The sequence below is a fragment of the Cetorhinus maximus genome, chromosome 13 (genome assembly GCF_964194155.1).
Source record: "Cetorhinus maximus chromosome 13, sCetMax3.hap1.1, whole genome shotgun sequence".
Taxonomy (NCBI): Eukaryota; Metazoa; Chordata; class Chondrichthyes; order Lamniformes; family Cetorhinidae; genus Cetorhinus; species Cetorhinus maximus.
Window position 1 is genome coordinate 47165196 of NC_135891.1, and position 22268 is coordinate 47187463.

The 22268-nt window shown below is 41.6% G+C and overlaps 1 protein-coding gene across 3 annotated transcripts in view; it reads left to right on the plus strand.

The window, feature by feature from the left end:
• Window positions 1-22268, plus strand: part of bcas1 (brain enriched myelin associated protein 1) — a 169306-nt gene that overhangs the window by 30961 nt on the left and 116077 nt on the right. The window lies entirely within an intron of this gene.

Consider the following 22268-nt stretch of genomic DNA (forward strand, 5'->3'; position numbering starts at 1 on the left):
GGGTAAGGTGTCTCAAAAATTTGAGCAACAGGTGAAGCTAGCTGTTGCACGCTGTTACTATGCAGTAGTAACAAGAGTGGTATTCTCCACTAACAGGATGCTGCCATCAAGCCAAAAAGACATCCTGCCTATCACACAGATAAGTAATGTGGTATCTGAATTTCAGTGTTGGTGTGATGCCAGGTATATAGGCCATATATCCCAATGACTGGTGAACAATATCAAACAGCGTGTCCCTTCAGCTGTTCACAACAGGCAAAGTACAGACCACACCCAACCAGCCCATGCTTGCAAACTCAAAATAGTGTCCAGCATTAGCTGTGATTCTGTGATTGGACATTACTTGCTAAACAACCCTGATTGTACTAAAATAACACTGAAAACCAATTTAAGATTATCAGTCGGTCTCACAATGTGGCTCACTTATGCATGGTAGAAGCCACATATATTCACACACAGGGCCCTGTCCTTTGCAGACAGAAGGACCACAGAATCACAGAATTGTTTTGGTGTAGAAGGAGGCCATTCAGCCCATCGTGTCTGCACCAGCTCTCTGAGCATTTTAACTTAGTGCCAATCTTCTGCCTTTTCCCCGTAACCCTGCACATTGTTTCTATTTAATCATCCAATGCCTTCTTGAATGCCTCAATTGAACCCACCTCCACCACACTTCCAGGCAGTGCATTCCAAACCCTAACTACTTGCTGTGTGAAAACGTTTCTCTCACCTCACATTTGCTTCTTTTGGAAACAGAGAGAAAAAAACAGAAAAACAATGGACCATGTCTACTCATCATGCCATTTCCAACTAAACAAAAACTTGGGGGACCATCATTCTCTGATTCATTCCCCATGGCAATACATTGACCAATCAGAGTCCACTTGCCAACCAATCCGCGCTCTCTTCTCATGCAAAATAAATTGTTGTTCCCTTTGCTGTTGGTTTATCTTGCGTAGCTGTCCTGATGAGTGCAAAACAAAAAGTTTTGAAAGCTTCAGTGGTGTAGAGATTTTGTCCATAAGCCATAAGACTTAGGAGCAGAAGTAGGCCATTCAGCCCATCAGGTCTGCTCCACCATTCAATGAGATCATGGCTGATCTGATAATCCTCAGCTCCACTTAACTGCCTTAACCCATAACCCTTAATTCCCTTACTGATTAAAAATGTCTCTCTCTTAGCCTTGAATAAACTTAACAACCCAGCCTCTACATCCCTCTGCGGTAAAGAATTCCACAGATTGACTACCCTCTGAGAGACGAAATTGCTCCTCATCTCTGACTTAAATGGGCGACCCCTTACTCTGCAATTATGCCCTCTGGTCTTAGGCTCTCCCACAAGGGGAAACAACCTCTCAGCATCTACCCTGTCATGCCCCCTAAGAATCTTTTATGTTTCAATAAGGTCACATCTTATCCTTCTAAGCTCCAATGAGTACAGGCCCTACCTACTCAACCTCTCCTCATAAGAAAATCCCTCCATACCTGTGATCAACCTAGTGAGCCTTCTCTGGACTGCCTCCAATGCCAGTTTATTTTTCCTTAGATAAGGGGACCAAAACTGTTCACAGTATTCTAGTTGTCGTCTAACTAGTGCCTTGTGTAATTTTAGCAAGACTCTCCTATTTTTATACTCCATTCTCTTTAAAATAAAGGCCAACATTCCATTTGCCTTACCCATTACCTGCTGAACTTATATGCTTGCTTTTTGTGATTCATGCATGAGAATCCTCAAATCCATTTGTGCAGTTCTGCTTGTTAATTTAGCTCCTAACTGTTTAAATTCTTTTAGCAGAACCTCCTTTCTATTCCAATCAATGTCGTTGGTACCAACGTGAATGACGACAACTGGATCCCTCCCCTCCCACTCCAAGCTCCTCTCCAGCCCCGAGGAGATGTCCTTAACCCTGGCACCGGGCAGGCAACTCAGCCTTCAGGACTCTCACTCATGGCTGCAGAGAACAGTATCCATCCCCCTAATTATATTATCCCCTACCATTACCACCTTTCTATTTCCTCCCCCCACTTGAATGGCTCCCTGTACCACGGTGCAGTGGTCAAGTTTGCTCATCCTTCCTGCAGTCCTTGCTCTTGTCCACACAGCTTGCAAGAACCTCGTAACTGTTATACACTTACAGGGGCCGAGGCTCCTCGAACGCTACCCCCGGGTCCCCATACCTGCCTCACCTGCAGTCACACTCTCTGGCCCCTGATCACAGACCAAATTTGAATTACCTAATCTGAGGGGTGTGAGCACCTCCTGGAGTAAACTGTCCAGGTAACTTCCCCCGCTCCCTGATGTGGCGCAATATGTGCAGCTCGGACTCCAGCTCCTCAACTTGGATCCGAAGTTCCTCGAACTGCAAACACTTATAGATCTGTTCGCTCTGGATCATCTTGCTGTCGAACATTCCCACATGCTGCAGCAGCAACACATCACCTGACCTGCCATCACTTATCGTTTTTTAATTTAATTTACTAATTAATTACTCTAGTATCTCCGCTCTTTACACTTTATTGAAAATAATGTTTACACCAGTATCGATCTTATACTTAACAAGCTACTTTTTAAGAAAAGGAGAGAAAAAAGCCTAGAGACCTAAACATAAACTAATGACCTTACTTTTACTTTAAAGAATAGAAATACTCACTAATCCTGCTCACCAATCTGCTGCTTTCTCTGCACTCACGTCATGTTGTGGTTAGTGATGTCACTCCACCACTGGTCTCACAGCAGGTAGGCCTCTCAATCCACGCCTTTTATCCTCTCCTGCTCACCTCTTGCTCAAAATATACCATTTTGAGCCCAACAACTGCATGCACTCACTCCGAGGACTAATAATCCAGAGACCCAGGGTAATGCTCTCAGGGCCCGGGTTCGAATTCTACCACGGCAGATGGCGCAATTTGAATTCAATAAAAATTCTGGAATTGGAAGTCTGATGATGACCATGAAACTATTGTTGATTGTTGTAAAAACCCACCTGGTTCATTAATCCCCTTTAGAGAAAGAAATCTGCTGTCCTTACCTGGTCTGGCCTACCTGTGACTCCAGACCCCCACAGCAATGTGGTGGACTCTTAAATGCCCTCTGAAATGGCCTAGCAAGCCACTCAGCTGTCATTGTGGGTGTACCTAGACCACATGGACTGCAATGGTTCAAGAAGGCAAATCACCACCACCTTTTCGAGGGCAATTAGGGATGGGCAGTAAATGCTGGCCTAGCCAGCAATGCTCACATCCCGTGAACGAATAAAAAAAGGCTGTTTTTTCAGTATTACTCAAGTTCTGTACTACCAAATAACAATTTTATGATACTTGTAATATTATGCACACATCTCAATCCACCCAAGTAAGAACATGTTTTCAATTCTGATGCCTGCTGCAACATTGAAGAAGCCATTAACCTATCTTTACACACACAGGTTAGTTGGGATCAAAATTAAAAGCTCGATTTTTTTTTAACTCTAGGCTGGTTTTAGGTGTGTGAATAGTGCTGTGAGTTAGAAAATCACACATTTCTCTAGAAGTGAGACCTGGGGCCTTATAACTCCAGGGTTGACTTAAATCCCGCCAGCCTACCCATTCCGGGTGGGAAGGGACTGAAAAATCACATGGTCTGGATGTCACTCAGCAATAGCAGGTAGGTGCCATTTCAGCTGCTGGGGTTGGCCTGAAAGGATCTCAAACTAGAGACGAGACATGAGTCCACATCAGGGGAGGCCTCAGTGTTCCTGGTAGGGTCTGGAGCTGCACTCTTGTTTCTCTTGGCGCCACAAGAAAATAATAAAAAGTTTTAAAAACCTGAGCTGTTTAATTCCGGCTCATTGGGAAGCTTCCTGCTCAAGCCACCAAGTTAAAATGCAGTTAGATGCCGATGATGCGATTGGCATGCGTAAAAACAAAACAACCTTACTGGAGTTGGACACATGTCCTTGTTGCCCACTCAGTTAAAATTGGGAACAGTCAGTTAAGTAACCTGGATGATTTTAATTAGTTTCTACTGGACAGCAAAGATTAAAATCACTCCACCCAGAAATCTCACACTGAATTGATTTATTCAGATATTTATTTTGGATGAGATGTTAAATTGAGGCCTGGTCTGCCCTGCCCTATCAGGTGGACATAAAAGATCCTGCGGCACTATTTTGAAGAAGAGCAGGGGATTACCTCCAGTGTCCTGATATATTGATTGCTCAATCAGCATCACAAAAACAGGTTATTTGGTCATTATCACATTGATGTTTGTGGGACTTTGATGTATGCAAATTGGCTGCTATGTTTCCTACATTAAAACAGTGACTACACTTCAAAAAAACTTCATTGGCTGTAAAGTGCTTTGAGACCACCAGCACTTATGAAAGGCACTATATAAATGCAAAGTATTTTTTTATACGAGAAAAGCATATTGCTGTTCCAACCTTGTCACTCCCGACATTATGATATCAGAATAACTAATTTCACTATTGTGTGTATATATATATATATATATATATTCCTCTTTAGTGCAATTATTGCTGCATGTGATATCTATGGCTGGGGTTTTCTGGTCCTGTTGCGGGTGAGGTGGTGCCCCAGCCAGAAGTCCATTGGCTTGTGGTGGGACCGGATGATCCCGGTGGCGGGCCGGTGTGGAAAATCCCGCCCTATGTTTTGCTGTAAGTTTTGATGACCTCCAGGAGTGGATTTAAACTGTTCCAATTGAATTTATGCTCTGAATAATTTTCCTTTTCGGTGAAATCACGCCAGCAGGAACAGTTAAAGTGAACTACAGTATCTAAAATCTTAATTGTCACCTGCCTAAGAGCGATGATATTTGCAGAGCATTTGGGTGAAGGGGTTAATCTATAATCATATTAAAATTGATAGATGCACAAGCTTCTGCCCCCACTCCACTCAGTACACTACCTTATGGTCACATCAAGTTGGGTCAATGTTGTCTTAAACATTAAATTATTTTTAGTGGTAATGGTGCCATTTTATTTAATATTGAAAAGTTTTTAATGATGAATTGAGTTTGTGAATACACGTTTTGCAAATCTTGTGTGTTTCTGTCATCGTGCACAATGATAGCTTGAATCATCTCGTATGGGAAGCAGTGAACAACTTAAGTCACTGATGTGCCTCAGGACCCTGAGGAGGTCCTGACACACGTACATGCACGGCATTTACCCTAGAAGTTTAAACATCCGATTGCTGGTTTTACCCTGCCCAGGCTGCAGTCCATTACCTACAACAGTGGGATCAGATGGCCAGAATCATGCAGACTTGGGCTCTTTGCCCCGTTTTACGCAGATTTACTTAGAGATTTTCCTATAAGGCATAAAGCCTGCTGAGGAGCACAACTTGAAGTAACTCAGCTGGAGTGTCAAAGCCTGCAGCACCGCAGCACTCCTGACGATGCTCACCCCGCCTCCCCCGACAATGTTCACCAACCGCCCTGACGATGCTCGGTCCATCCCAAAAAACAATAAGTGTGAAGTTGCAAGTAACTATTCTCCATGAACTGTTTGTGTGCACAGCCAGAGAAGTACTGGTTGTTATTCTGGGACATATGCATCTACTCTCGAGTTCACTCGATAATTTTGATATAATACCACAGCAGAAGTAAGTAAACAAAAGGAATAAAAAATTAATTTGTTACCATGAAATTTTTTGAAGCAGACCAGTAAACATGTATTGGTGCTGATTTAAATAGAAGTAGTAAAACTCAAATCTCCACAGCTTATTGATGAGCAGGAAATTTATTTCATTCTTAGAGAGGACAGAATCTTCAGCCCTCTCTAGTGGCATGATTGAAGGATGGCAATTAATCGGGCAGGAGGGTGGTGAGTGAGCACCTTACCATCTTCCTGCCTCTCAACCTAATTAAATCCAGGGTGGGAAGGCCCATGGTCAGCCTTCACAGCTGCTGCCAATTGAATTCCTTAAGTGGACAATTAATGACCACTTAAGGACCTCACCCTGCTGTTATTAGTCCTGCTGCAGTTGGGCCTGTCGCCATGTGGGAAGCACAGAAAGTAATGCTGTGCAGGCAGCTTGCTGTCTTCCAGGGGGCAGGGATGGGTGGTTACCTCCCTCAAAGGCATTCAATGCCTGATCGACGGCCCTGGAGTCGGGTGGGGGAGGGCCCACTGAGAGCCACCCCCCCTGCCCTTGCTGCTGACACCCCTACACCCCCTATCCATTGACCCCCACCCCACAAAACCCCTTCCGCGTTACTTACATGTAGCTTGTGTCACTGCACGACCGTGGGCCTCTGGTGACTGTTGTTCCAGCAGCAGCCACGGCTTCCCCCTGTAACGTTGCTGAAGAGCTGCTGGGCTCTAATTGGCCTGCAGCTACCTGTCGGCTTGACCTCTGCTGGGGACCCTGATCCTGGGGAGTGGCCTGCTGTGGTGGCCACTCAAGTGCCTGATTGGCTCATGGTTCAGCAGGCCTCTCGCTGGTTCTCCAGCCGGCAGGCAAGACCCCTGTCGCCCCCAAGATTCCGCTCATAGTCAGTCCAAGCAGAGGAATTGAGTCTAATTCTGACTTGTAGTACTAGTTCTGCACCAATAAATGGCTCTAGTGCACTTTGTAAACAAGTACAGAACTGTTTACAAAGGAAACCAAAATCATTCCTTGCATTGCCAATAACTCTCTTAGACTAGTGTTGGAAAGAGGTAATTAAATAATCAGAATTACTTCCATCTGAATTGTTTCATTAGGCAAAATTAATTCTGGTTAATTGAAACATCAACTTGCTATATAACCAATGAGCTGAAAGACCAAACGGCTTGTAGGAAAACCTGCTCTATTGTAGGCCACAGCTGAACATAAAGTAAAGGTAAACATTTAAATATTATTCAATAGAGTTTAAACCCAGAGAATGCCATTTTGCTACATAGGTATTGGTGACATTTTTGGTAGCTCTAAAACAAATGTGAATCTCCAGATAACTTCAAGTTATGTTTTCTCTTGGATTAGTAATGCAAACACTGAAGAAGTACACCCAGCATTAGTGAATTACCAGGATGTTGCAGTTTAAAGATTATTTTGTGTAGTAATTGGCATTCCGCCATGGGTTGACACCCAAAGTTCAAGTACATGTATCAGATAGTTTTGTGTAGTGGAAGGAAGTTGAGACCTGTTTTCTGCTGTTGCTTTAGCAGTTCTCATGTAGGAATACTTTTAACAATTAAAAAGTCATTATAAATAAAAGGCAAAGTTCATAAATTAACCTGAATTGAAAACGTTAATTATTTAAAGTTGACTACTTCAGTCCTGTGTTTTGAGGGGGGTGAGTCATGCAGAACGGAAACCCTTCCTGATCTGGCACATGATAACACCATTAAAATACTGACCCTGAATACAGATTCGTTTTACACTGCATTTGAAACCATGATAGCCAAGTTATTCTATTTAACAGATGTTACTTAATAAGTTAAATATGTGCTGCTGAAGCAATTAAATATCCAAGCTAGAGCACAATATGTATCATATATCTTTCTATTCAAATTAATGAGAGAAAAAGAAACAAATATAGATTATAATCTAGCATCACTCAGCGTGGCAGGTTATATTACAATATGAAAAAAATGTAATATTTTAATATTTTTATCCTCATGTTTAAATTCCTTCCTGCTCTTGCCCCACCCTATTCTCAAACTCTACAACTCACTCCAGAATACTATTCCTTCGAGTCTAGTCTCTTGTGCTTTACCCTGCTATTGGAAGCTGTGCCTTCAGCCTTCTAATCCCCGTGGTTTGGAATTTCCTCCATCTCCTGAAACAAAAACAGAAAATGCTGGAAGAACTCAGCAGGTCTGGCAGCATCTGTGGAGAGAGAAACAGAGTTAATGTTTCAACTCCGTATGACCTGAAGAAGGGTCATTTCCAGAGCATTTCCCAGGGTATCTGGATTACTAGTCTAGTGGCAATGCCACTATGCCACCGCCTCCCACTAAATGATGACCAAGAGTAGACTCATGGGGCAGTATTTAGCTGGGTTGGATTTGTCCTGCTTTTTGTGTATAGGACTGGGCAATTTCCCACATCGCCGGGTAGATACCAGTGTTGTAGCAGCACTGGAAAAGAATGAGAGGTGATCTTATTGAAACATAAGATCCTGAAGGGTGTTGACAAGTGAATGCTGAGAGGCTGTTTCCCCTTATTGGTGGGTCTAGAACGAGTGGACACAGATTAAAACGAAGGGGTCTCCCATTCAAGATGGAGAAGAGGAGAATTTTTTTCTCTGAGGATCATTGGTCTGTAGAAGTCTCTTCCCCAGATAGCAGTGGAGGCAGGGTCATTGGATATTTTTAAGGCTGAATAGACAAATTCTTGATTGACAAGGGAGTCAAGGGGTATAGGGATAGATGGGAAAGCAGAGTTGAGACCATAATCAGATCTGATCAAATGACGGAGCCGGCTTGAGAGGCTGAATAGCCTACTCCTCCTAATTTGTATGTTCTCCTTTTATGACTCTTCTTAAAATCCACCTTTGATCAAGCATTTATCACTTCTAATGTTTGACATGACATTCATTTGCATCTGATTCTGACTCTATGAAGCTCACAAGAATGGTAAACTGTAAGCAGGATAGAGCTTGGTGAAATTGATGCTTTCGCCTCTGGTTTGTGCCCTAAAGTTGAGCACAGCAAAGTCCAATCTCTAGGTCACGGCTTGGATTCATGTCTAAATTTTATGTTGATCGGAATGGATCTCATTCAGTCCAGGGTGTTGTAGTCACACATGTTATCAATTAACTTTGATGTACAGGCACCAGCTTTGTCACCCAGCGGAGCTGTATTCCATAGATCACATTTAGACTTACTGAAACAATCCAATGATTGTTCATTAATGGAAAATATACAAAAATCACTGTTGATGGTGAGGCCTAAACATGTTTTTACTCATTTAACACAATCATAGCTGTTTCACATATATGACAGAATAATTAACAAGTGGTGAGTTACAGTACATCAAGTACACCGTTGCAAAGTGTTCTGTTTTACTGAACATTCTCACTAAAATGTGAAAAGAATTATTAAATCTCATTAACATTTTAGAACTATTTTAACTGGGTGCGTGAATGGATTGAGATGTTGTTCTCTTGTGCTGCATATTTTCAACACAATACACATCTCACAAAGGCAGCCAATTTTGAAATCAGCGTGTGACAGATTTTCCTATAAAATCAAACTGTCATCGTAGAAAATCAAATGAAAAGTCTGAAACTATGATCGTCTGTGGGTAGTGAAATGACCAAGTACTTGGGTACCTCCTTGTCACTGAGCAGGAGTGAGGCAGGATTGAGAAATTTGCATAAAACACAAACTGCATATATACATCTCGTTACTTCTATTTCTTTTTATTCTCTACTATTTGCTTTCTTTTTCATCATTCTGTCTCTTTGCCTTCTTCATTTGTTCCATCTGAAGATATCTGCAGAATTGATTACCTGATGAGGAAATTGCATTTAAAGTCTGGAAACGCCAAAGGTATGTAGTATAAAGTACTATTCTCTTGTGGTTTAACTTCCCTAACTGTACTGGCCACGTCTATCCCTTTATTGTCTTTAACTAATTTCACCATTCAGTCTACTTTGTTTTTTTGATCATTATTTTCCCTGTTTTTCATCCCAGTTTTTTAAAGATTCTGTGCGCCTCTGGACGTCTTTTTATCCGTTGTATTTCGCTCATGTAAAACCTCTGTTTGAGCTTAGGTTCTGTTCCCCAAAGATGTTTTTTTATTTCTGTTATCAAAATGGTTTGTCCCTAACTATTAAATTATCTATTGTCACACTAACTATACCTCAGGAGTTGCATGATCCAATATTAACTGACTCAAGGTTGACAGAATATAAGAAAGTAACAGGTTGAAGTTTGGATTAGCTATGTGATTGGCAGTGATGTTTTCAGCTGATTAAAGTGAGAGAAATAAAAGCTATAGACCAGCATATAGGGAATGTGCAAGGAAGTACATCATTCACAAATAAAAATGTTCTGTGCAGTGAGGACTAGATTATCAATGAAATAAGTACAACATCACAATTCAAAAGAACAGTAAAATCACAGCCCTCTTCACCTATATACTATGGTTTTTGTGACAGAGATTCAACCGAAAAATGCAGTTATAAAGACTATCTAGGGCCGGATTTTTGCGACTGAGTTGGGTAGCTCGGGTTGGGAAATTAGGGTTGTGGTGCAGGGACAGGTTGCAGTCGGGCCTGCCGATCTCGGAAGCAGAATGTAAGTGGCCACAGGGCAGGCGAGTGTCAAGGTGGGCTGGTTAGAAGACCCACCTTGGTTCTCTGAGACTGAGTCCCTGTTGTTTCAGATAAGCTATCAGGCACTCTAGCCCTCACACCTTGCAGCCCCAATACCTCTGCATGGTCATACAGAAGTAACACCTTTATTCAAAAAGGGAGACAAAAAACATGTCAGTTAGCTTAACATCTGTCATTGGGCAAATGTTAGGAGTCTATTATAAAGGATGTAATAGCAGAGCATTTAAAAATGCATAATATAATCAAGCAGAGTGAGCATGGCTTCATGCCTGACAAATTTATTAGAATTCTTTGAGGAGGTAACAAGCAGGGGAGGCAGCACAATGAAGACCCAGCACAGAAAGGGGTCTGCGGGTTGCGCATGAGCTACTGGGGGGGTGTGGCCTCTGCATCTCCCATTCACAAAGCGAGTTAAAGGCACGTGACTTTGGTTCAAACATTGCTCAGAATGCATGCATCTATTTGCATGTTTCTCAGATGTGGTCTTGTGGTATAAGTGTTTTCTGTTGAGCTTTGACAGTGAAGAGGTGCATTGGGGACTGAAATTATTACGTTTTTGGCCTGGATTTTCTTTTCCCAATGATGGTTCACCCCCATTGAGGGCCACAATGGCAATGCAGCTTCTGGTGATCTCACTTGAGCCAATGTCCGGAAATTGTGGCGGTCTTCACTGGACTCTGGACGAGTGGAATCTACACAACGCATAACATACTACTTTAGCTAGGATTTAGAAAATTCCATGACACGATATTGTTGATGTCAACTGTTAATTGCAGCTTAGTCAAGTTTTGTTACGCTTGCTGGAACTTAGAATTTTTCCCCACGATCAAGCTCTGATTGCTTTTGATGTCAGTTGAATGCTTTTGGGTGCTTTGAAGATAATTGACTGATGCTAAATGATCACAAATGATGTTGCTTGAGTGCTGTTGATGTCCATTGATGATGAATGATGTCAGTTGACCGCTACTTGGGATGTCAAATGGTGGATAAATGATCACTTTTGAACATGGAGGTTGTCAAATGATGGCTAAATTATTGCTTTTAAATGGAAATGATGTCAAATGATGGCTAAATAATTATAGATGATCATAAATGAGCACAAATGAATGTTGTTGAGCACAATTAATGTCAACTTTCTGGTGGGGCTGCAGCAGATGGTTTATCAATCAATGCAGGCCAGCAGAGGGTTCTTCAAACTCAGTGACAGCTGCAGCCTTTGTTTTAAGTTTGAAGGGCAGGAGATTTAAAAAGACTTCAGATCATGAATGTTATGCAGACCCTATCCGCCCTTCAAGAGTGTTTATATCTAATCCATCAATTTCTGACTCCCACGTTGTGGGGTAAGGCCCTTTCAACAGCCAAAATGTGGTCTGTTTGACCTCAGTACTGAGTGCATATAGTCCTGCTGAGTGCGGGTTTCCCTCCTGTGCGAATTATGCGCTGCCCTTTACCCCTATCTACAAAAATTGGATCTGGCGGACTTCCGATTCTGGGTCTCATCCGCCATTTTAAATCCACCCCCTATTTTTTAGCAAAAAGTCGCAGTTCTAGCAGTCCTAGAATTTGAAATCCATCACCATGTACAAGCAGCCACTACACATCATTTTTAGCATAAAAGGTAAATATTTTCCATATGAACTGTGTTTATTTTCCAGCAATTACAGAACAACCTTAAGTTCAAATATTAGCTATGATTCATTAGAAAATATCTGTATCTTATGTTATTAAGGTATGAACCATTTTTTAAAAAAACAGAAAACACGTCCATTTTTATATGCTTTATCTTTCTTAAACTTTATTGTGACTATCATTTTTCTTGAATTAATCACTAAGTATATAACTGAAAGACAGAGAAGCTTGACACTCCTCAGCAACTTATACCACTGTTGACTTTTTCCACAAGAGTTCTAAGGAACAAGACACTAATTTCAACAAATAAATTAACATACAATTGAATAAAAGCATCACGTGGCTTGTTTACCTTGTGGGTGTGGAACGCTGATTTATCGTTATTGGTAGGTTTGGTGTGAGGCTCTGTTAAGCCACATAAATGCTTGGTAATTGAGCACTGACCACTAACAATTTGATGGCACGATGCAATGCCATCTGTAAGAATTTGTGTAATTTATAGGAAAAGAGGGCCAATGCAACTAAATTTTAAAAAATACAGGTCAAGTTAGTGAACTAAGAAGAAGGAGATCAAATAGTTCATTAACACGCGGATAATATTTATTCCAGTAATAAGAGTTTTCAGCCTGGACTTTTGCTATTGAGGCAAGTAGCTTGAGGGGGTAAATTTCCCAACCCAGCTCAGTAGAAAGGTCCCTAAATGGTGCAATCTTGGCTCCAGGGGGCTGGGTGCAGGATAGACACTGGAAGCAGACTGAATGCGGAGGTGGACCCTGCTTGGGCACAGTATAAAGGGCCCTCCTGTAAGCAGTTCCCACTGTGAGTCAGGAAGCTAATAATGTGTTGCTGAATCATGGGAGAAGACGTCTATTACAAGTCAGGTGAGTAATAACTAATAGTTGTCCAACTGGTTATTGACACTGGAAGAGATGGCCCATCCGTAGGAAAATATAGAGATTAATGTTGCCTATTGCTCTTGTGTTCTGAAGGAGCACACAATAGTAACCTCAAGGCTGGCAAAGCTTCACTAGACCAAGCTGTGGATCTTGGCATGGACCAAGGCAGCATCTTGGCAGCATCAATATTTTGCGTTGACCCAGAGTAGCATAATGCCTAAGGGGTCACACGCAGAACCTTTGCCCTTCCACCTACCCTTTGTCCACCCATCTATCAGAATCCAGGCATTCAATTGCGCCTTGCCCATTATCCTCACAACAGCACATTATCATCACAAATGAGTGTGACTCAGAGGGAGCAGGTCAGCAGTGCTTGAGAGCATAACATGCCATGTTGGCGTGACAGGAACATATGCCAGGCCACCCTGCATTTACGGAGCCTGCTCCCCACCAGCCCCCACCCCAAACACCACCAAAATCAGTCAGTTCTGAGCTGGAGAATCAGTTCCTGCATGTCAGCAGACATAACTTAAGCGTGGCAACGAATGAAGCTAGAAGCCTTATTTACCCATGTATTTCCTCATTGTCATGCCAAAATGTCACAGAAGATGCCAGCTACTGAAGGTACAGGAGGCTTGGCGCTCCCCACTTCTGCACCAGGACCTCCAGCTCCTGGTTGAAGAGATGCCGCACAGGAGGAGGATCATATACTCCAGAGGAAGGAGAAATGCACCCAGTGTGAATGAAGAGAGCATGGCAGGAGATTGTATCCACCATGAGTGAAACAGTCAACATCAACTTTCCTGTATTCAATGCTGCAAGAGGTTCTATGGCCTACTGCGTTCCGACAAGGTGAGTTGTTTGCTGGAAGCACACAGAGATCCCTCTGATCGATGACATCTGAATGATGCATCTGTTGGGGCAGATCTGGCACAGTTATCCATGCTATAGAAGAGGTATGTGCAGGGCACGCATGTAGGGTCCAAGCAGTTATGGATTGTCATGGATATGACTACTATGATCTGTCACCACATGGATGAGCTTTGTCCCGGCTGGCACGATATAATGGGCTTACATCACTCTTATATTGTATTTGCAGGACAAGAGAGTTCACAACATCAGAGAGTTAGTCTGAACTGCTGATGCATCCATGGGGCTATGGGTGATTCACACTGTCGAGGAGATGGCGATGGAAATAGCAATGGTGCCAGCTGAGCTCATTTTTGGTGCTGGAGAATTGCCCTTAGCAGATGGCAAAGACTGTGTTCAAGGCACTTTTGAACATGATGCCAATCGTGGAAGTGGTGCTGTTAGTGCACTAGGCAGTAGGGGACGTTGGTATCGGGGGAGTTCAAATGGTGGGTTTCATGATAAGCATTCTGCAAAGGTAGTTGAAGGCATAGCCTGGACCCATGCATGCTCTCAAAATGTCAAGGGCTTACTCCAGTTACCTCTTTTTATGTCTCACACAGATTCCAAGAAGAGTTGTCCAAGGATGCACTGTCAAATCTGACCATCCCACTAGCACATGTATAGAGTTGGTGGCTCATGGTGATGGACACCGCACTAGAGTGCAGCAGGCGGTGTCAGAGTCAGAGACATCTGTGAACAGTACCCCTCGGAGGAGGGAGAGCAATGATGATGATGCTCCAGTAGGCATTGAGGTAGGCCTTCGGGTGTCACTTTATGGGGCACAGTTCTTGGAACATTGGCAGCAGATCTGTGGATATAGGGCGGAGTTCCCTAATGCAATGTGAGCTCACGCACTTTGAGTGGAGGAGTTCATTGTGGCGATGAGGTCGTCCATGTTAGGGAAGGAAAGAGTTAAAGAAGTTCAATTGCTAATTATTAAGTTGTTTATCTAAATACCCATTTGATTGTATAAAAGGGATAACAGCGAAGACTAGTTCTCTTGGTGGAGAGTTTTATGACAAGCAGTAAAATTCTGTCTTGGTTTCCGTCTTCATTTCTAAACAACTGTTGGAACTTAGCAGTGGTAGCAGAGAATGGTTGCTGCTTGTAAGTAAAAGATTGGAAATTAGGTTTTCTTTGGACAAAAGACTTTATTTGGTGTTAACTTTAAAAGCAGATTAGTTTGGAGTCACTTAAAAAAAAAGAATGGCTGACTCAAAGTGTAGAGTTTCGGGGTATGATTACCCTTCGATGTTTTCTGAGAGTGGACCCTATGTGCAATGGAAGAATGAAGTAACTATGTGGACATGGGTTACGTCCTGGCCAAATAAAAACAGGGAATGGCCTTGGCACTTTCGCTACCATACAAAAGCAAAATAAGATACAAAGTATTTTCAGAGTTGGAGCCTGAGCATTTAGACGCAGATGAAGGTTTGGAAACATCATTAGATTTTATGGATAAGACCTATCAAAAAGATGATTTATTCAGTGCTTACGAAGCATGATGCAATTTTGACAAATTTGGAAAGTTGGAGAAAGTTCCATAAAAGATTACATAATGGAATTCAGTAGACTATGCAAGATTGCAAAAGTTCCATCTCAAAATTCCCCAATCGGTGCTGGTTACTAGACTGTGCCAAAGTATCGAATATGGACAGGCTTCCAGTTCTAATGGGAGTTAAGTTTGCAGAATGGAATACACTGCAAACATTCCTTTCTGGCAACGTTTGTGGCACAAATGAGCCGTTTGTCGGTATGACAGAAAATGGAGGATACAATGTTAACGGAATGGCGAGATCGTTTAGAAACAGGACTCAGGCGTCAGTATAAAAGGAGATTTTTAACTAGAAACAATGGGGACAGAAACTCCTTGGACAATTTTTTTAATTATCTATTCATGGGATGTGGGCATCACTGGCTAGGCAATAAATGGGCATTTATTGTCCACCCCTAATTGCCCTCATTCAGAGGGCATTTAAGAGTCAATCATATTACTATGGGAATCACGTGTAGGCCAGACCAGGTAAGGATAGCAGATTTCCTTCTCTAAAGGATATTAATGAACCAGATGGGTTTTTATGACGATCAGCAATGGTTTCATGGTCATCATTAGACTTTTAATTCCAGATTTTTATTGAATTCAAGTTCCACCATCTGCCATGGTGGGATTTGAATCTGGATCACCAGAGCATTTCCCTGGGTCTCTGGATTACCAGTCCAGTGACAGTGCCACTACATTAAACATGAGACAGAAGACTCAGAAGAAGAAGATGGGGATATTGACCAAAGAGAGAGCATTGTATTAGTTACAAGAAGTTTCAGCCCAGGGATGAATGCCTTGATTGCAGAGTCCTTCAACTGTGTGGTGCTAGATAGCGGAAGCACGACTGGAATAGATTGGTTAAAATGCTACCTGGACTCCTTAAATGACAAGGACCAGAATAAGTTTAAAGAATTTGAGAGTTCCACCAGTTTTAGATTTGGAGATGATAATACCCTAAAATCTTTAAAAAGGGTAGTGATTCCCTGTAAGATAGCTGGAATCAATCATTTCATCAGCACGGACGTAGTGTCTAGCGAAATACCGTTACTGTTGAACAGACCATCGATGAGGAAAGCGCAAATGAAGCTGGATATGGAAAATGACAAGGCCATTGTTTTTGGAAAACCTGTAGATTTACAACTTACGCAATCTGGACAATACTGTATTCCTTTAATGAAACTTTACTTTTCTACTAAAGAGGATAAAAGAAGTGTTATTAGCGTTAGGGGATAGTAATTTGGAAAGACAAAAAGCAAATTGTGTTAAAATTGTATCAGCCATTTGCCCACCCTTCACAAAGATTAAAAATTTTGCCTAGGGATGGAGAGTATGCTATACGATAGATGTGATATATGTAAGAAATACAGAAGGACAGCATCATGGCTGATAGTGAGCCTACTTTTAGCGAGGGATTTCAATGAAGTTGTGGCAATGGATTTAAAGGTGTGGGATAAAGAAAAGAACATTTTTATTTTACATTTCATAGATTTGGCAACAAGGTTTAGCCAGTTGACAGTAAAGAAAAGAAAATAATTGTGAATCAGGTAATGGAGAAATGGAAAGGTATCGGATTAGGACCACCAGCGAAATTCCTCACTGATAATAGGGGGGAATTTGCTAATAACGAGTTCCAGGATAATGCGAAAACATGAATATAATAGTGATGAATATTGCAACGAAAAGCCCCTTTAATAATGGAGTGTGTGAAAGGAATCATGTGGTTATAAATGAGATGCTTCGTAAAATATTGGCAGATAGACCAAGCTATAAACTAACATCAACTCTAGCATGGGCTGTCCATGCCAAGAATTCGCTGCACATGGCTGGGGGCTATAGTCCATATCAGTCGGTTTTGGTAGAAACCCAAAAATTCCTTCAGTTCTAAGTGATCATCCCCCAGCTTGGGAGGGAACTATAATTAGCTGTACCTTTTCTGAGCAGTTAAATGCACGGCATGTGGATAGAAGAGTGTTCCTTAAAGCTGAAGTTTCCAAAAGAATCGGCGAGCTCTGAGACACAATGTATGTCCATCAGAAACTATTTTTAATCAGGGAGACATGGTATACTATAAAAGAGGACTTAATGAGTGGAAAGGCCCAGGAAAAATTATAGGTAACAATGGTAAAACAATCATTTTACAACACGGGAACCAGACTATTCGGGTACACTCATCAAGGTTAGTTGGTGCAGACTACAAATTTGCGAGTTCAGAAAGTGTTGTAGGAAAGGACGAGGAATCATGTACTTCTCATACCCAAATGTTGCATGATGATGAGGACCAGGTAGCTGAAGTTGACAAGGGTACCTGAAGATGGAGACAGAAATTCAGACAAAGAAGATGAGGCGATTTGTCCCAGAGGACAACTACCGAAAGCTGGCATTAAAGTTACATCGTTGTCAGAAGGGCCAGTCAATGGCGGGAAGCGACGGTTGTAGGTAGAGGAGGGAAGGCCACTGGAAAATATAAAAACTGGTTAAATGTATGAGATAAAAGGACAGGAGGTTAGGCCTATGGACTGGACACATGAAGTACAAAAGTGAAGGCACGGAAATGCAGTATCAGTTCAGACAGTGAGTCTGGAAGTGAACATGCCTCTAGGAAGAGATTGCGAACTGTTGAAGAACACCTATAAATGGGAGAGGGAGATCAAACAGCAACAGTCCAGAGCGTGAAAGAAGGCAGGATCGTGGGTGTAGCTTAATGAGGTCAAGGAATATGGCACAGACTGGTAATGCTACAAGGAGCAGAAGCCCATGCGATCGCGAGGTCTTAGTAGCTTCAAACAAATTAGACGATAAATTAATAAAGGATGCCAAACAGCAAGAACTACATAGTTGGAAAGAATTTGGGGTATATAGAGAGGTGCCAGATAGGGAACAACTAGCTTTGTCTCATAGATGGATATGCATGGAAAAGGTGCTTCCCTGATGGGACTTATAAAACCACGAGGATTTGAAGAAGAATTGGGTGACCGGCATATAAAAGTAGATTCACCTACGGCAGGCAAGGTCATGCTGAAGATCTTTTTGGCTCTATTAGCTACAAATGCTTGGGAATGTAAGTCCATTGATATTAAAGCTGCTTTTTTGCAGGGACACCAACTTCAAAGGGAAGTTTTTCTCCATCCACCAAAAGAGGCATCAAACGCAGAAGGGACTGTCTGGAAGCTAAATAAATTTGTATACGGTTTAAATAATGCCTCCAGAGTTTGGTATTTCTCAGTGAGGTCAGTTTTGTTAAAGTTGGGCTGTCTTCAGTTGGAAGCAGACCTGGCAGTGTTTTATTGGCACTATGGAGGGGAAACTTTATGATACATGTAGATGATTTTTTGTGCGGTGGTAGTAGCGAATTTGAAACCGTTGTCATTAGTGGGCTCAGAACGGAATTTAAAATTGGAAATCGGGTCTGTTGCGTTTAAGTACATTGGATTGGAAATCAGGCAGAGTGGATAACATGTCTTTTTACATCAGCAATCTTATTTAGAGAATGTCAATCCCGTTGCAATTAGCAGTGGCAGGGCCTCCCAGAAAGATGCAGCAGTTTCTGAAACAGAAAAAGAGGAACTCAGAAGTCTAATTGGGCAACTCAATTGGCTAGGCAAACAAACAAGGCCAGCCATCAGTTTTGATGTTTTAGAATTGAGCACTAAAATGAATGACCCCAAGGTTAAAGAAATCATCCGGGCAAACAAAACATTGGCAAAATTAAAAATGGAGCAGTGTGTTTTGAAATTCCCATCTTTGGGTAATGTTAGAAAAATGAAACTGATTGTATTCAGTGATGCGTCCTGTGGATTTTCGAGTGCAGGAGGATTTATAATATTTCTCGGGGGGGGGAAAAAGCCAAATGCTGCCCTTTGGCCTGGGAATCTAAAAAGATACGAAGAGCTGTAAAAAGTACATTAGCAGTGGACACTCTCACCCTTGTTGAGACGGTAGGTATGGTACTCTTTATATCAAAGATACTGGCAGAAGTTTTAAATGGAAAAGAGTATTCAGGAACGGTACCTATTGAATGTCTTCTAGATAATAAGTCACTTTGGGAAAATGTTCACTCTACGAAGTGCATTAACGAGAAGAGATTGCAAATTGACATTGCAAGCTTAAAACAGGTGCTCAAGAATAAGGAGATTGCCAAGATCAAATGGATTGATACTCTTTTCGAGTTATCAACAGTCACAGATTGCAACTCTTTCGAGTACAATCACAGTTCTTGGTTTCCAGGAGTGGGACATGAACCCACAACCCTCTGATTCAAAGGCGAGGGTGCTATGAACTGAGCCACAGCTGACACCTCCAATCAAATGGATTGATAGCACCTATCAATTATCTGACTGCTTCACCAAAGGAGGAGCAAGCTCCAAGAAGTTATTAGCAATCCTCAAAGAGGGACGCCTTTTTCTTTTAAAAAGAAAAAAAAATACCAGTTTTGTGCAGACCTATCTATACATGTGTTTTTTTAAGGAGGGGAATAAGGTCAATTTATTGAATGAAAAAATATATATTGATGTTTGTTATTACCATTTTTTTTGTGATTATAAAAACTTGAGGGTTACTTTCTTTAAGAAGAGGGGAATCTGTTGTGGAAGGAAACAGTTAAAGAAGTTCAATTGCTAATTATTAGGTTGTTTAACTAAGTACCCATTTGGATGTATAAAAGGGATAACAGCTGAGACTAGTTCTCTTGGTGGAGAGTTTTATGACCAGCAATAAAACTCTGTCTGAAGGGGCCTGTCTTGGTTTCGGTCTTCATTTCTAAACAGCTATTGAAACTTAACAGTCTGTCTTTCGGGAGCTCGACCTCATTAACTCCAACCATGAGAGAATGGCCAATCTCATGAGGATATAGATTCAGTATTCAAGAGCAGCATGATGCCCTGCAAAGGGTGACATTTTTTACATGGGTTGGGTTAGGAGGTGTAAATTTGTAATGTGTAATCTGTAAATAAATATAAATGTGTAAAGATTGGTTTCCTGGATAAAACAGTCCACACTGCCTTAACTAGTGGTGAGGGCATTAATATTGGCCTTTGTGCTTCAGTTTGTAGTACTGTCACCTCTGAGGCAAATGATTGTGAGTTCAAGTTCCAATCCAGAGACTTGGGGTAGATTTTCTGTTTTGGATCAGGACCCCGAAGTCGGGGTCAAAAGCAGGTCCTAACCCCTCACTGTTTTGGGAGCAGCCACCCAGCATCGATTTTGGCTGGATTAGCCAATTAGTGGCCAGCGGGCACATACACCATCCAATTTATGAGGCCCTCCAGCACAGAAGAGGCTGCAGCCTGCTGTTGCAGGTAAGGGAGAGAGGACGCATCCAACTTGAGATGACGTCTTAGCACTTTTAAAATAGTTGAAATGAAAAAAGCCACACCTGCTCATTCACAATTGTGGAGGGGAAACCCCACCACAGGCTGGCCTGCACCAACAGCTATGGCCAGATTAGTGGGAAAGGCCTCAAATTAATCCTGGAATGATGTCTTCCATGGTCTTCCGCGAGAAGGTAACCTCCAGGCATCTGCTGTACTCCTGATGCCATATAGGGCCCACAGGCTGACTGACAACAGTTTTCTAATTAGTAATTACCTCTGATACAGTGAACATGTTGAAAAAAATATTTTAAAAATGCTGCTGCTTTTGTAGCTTTGAACTCTTTGCTGAGGTTTGTCATTTACAGACAAGTCACAACACTGCTTAAAGATTCAAATGCGGAGTCAAACTTTGAAAATGGATACCTCGTGCTCTAATACTTCTAAAGTGAAATATGCTGGCAACTAAATATTTAAGAATTTCTAATCCATTTTTGTGTATGCTTTCCCTGAAAATATATATTTGATACAAAATATATTCAGCATATAATAAAATGTAGTGCTTAATTTAAAATAATTTTTAATGCTTCTATTTGCAAACTTCAAATCTAATGTCTTTCACATCTATAGCTGTGTTCAAGAATTACAACCCAAGCAGTGCATTTCTTGGCTAATGAATGCCATTTTAGATAATGAATGCCATTTTAGATAATGTATGCCATTTTAGATAATGTATTCTGCATCTATTATACAACAGGTTTATTGTAGTCATGAAATGCTGACAAGTCACAAGTTCTGCAGGCTTCTGTCTTAGAGCTTGCATTGTGCATTGTGTGATATAGTACTTGTATGGGTTCACTTTCAGACCTTCCCTGGGACACGTCCTACAAAGCCCACATGGTGTCAGCTGCAGTTAGTTGTCATTTGTACTTCCTTTCACTGCAGTTAATTATCACATTACAAGGCACATAAATGATTATGGTTCTTCTACCAAATCAAGGCCCATGTGAACTGAGTCAGGTAGTTTTCAAATTGTTTAGACTTGACTAATATAGGACCTGCTCTTTGAAAATAATATCAGATCTCATATGTCTAGCTCAGTGTTGAGTTGTAGTTGAGAAGTGTGCTTTATGGTGGGTGGTCAAGTAGCAGTAATGGATAAGGGAGATTAGATAAGAATGAGTGAAGCTTTCTGAGGAGCAATAAGATATTGCAAAGGAAAGAAATGGTGATTCAAGTTCCGAGCCGGCAATTCAGTTTTATTCTGGTTGAGGCATCCTTGTGACCGCATCCTCAAAATGGAGAGAATGTCTCCTGACCAGTGCTTATGTAGTTCATAGCATTGACACTCCATTTGGTATATATCCCCAAAGGACGTAATGCTCAAAGCATGTTTGCAAACAATTATTTGGTATGAGAACAAATGTAACTAGCTTCTTTTAAGCACCATTGCGTTAGCCTGTAAAAACATTATGGGTTATTTATGAGCAGAGTCAAACTCTAAAGATCTTCAGAATGTCATATGGAGTGATATGGAGATTCTCCTGAACCACTGCCATAACTTTGGAACCAGGGAGGAACGGCATAAGTAACTAAACAGGGATGTTTATGCTACTTCTTCAGGGTTTCTGCTGAAATTATGGCATGGATTTGGGAGAACTTTTGTGGAAATTCTTCCCACATAACTTGACGCTGCACATTGAATTACATGGG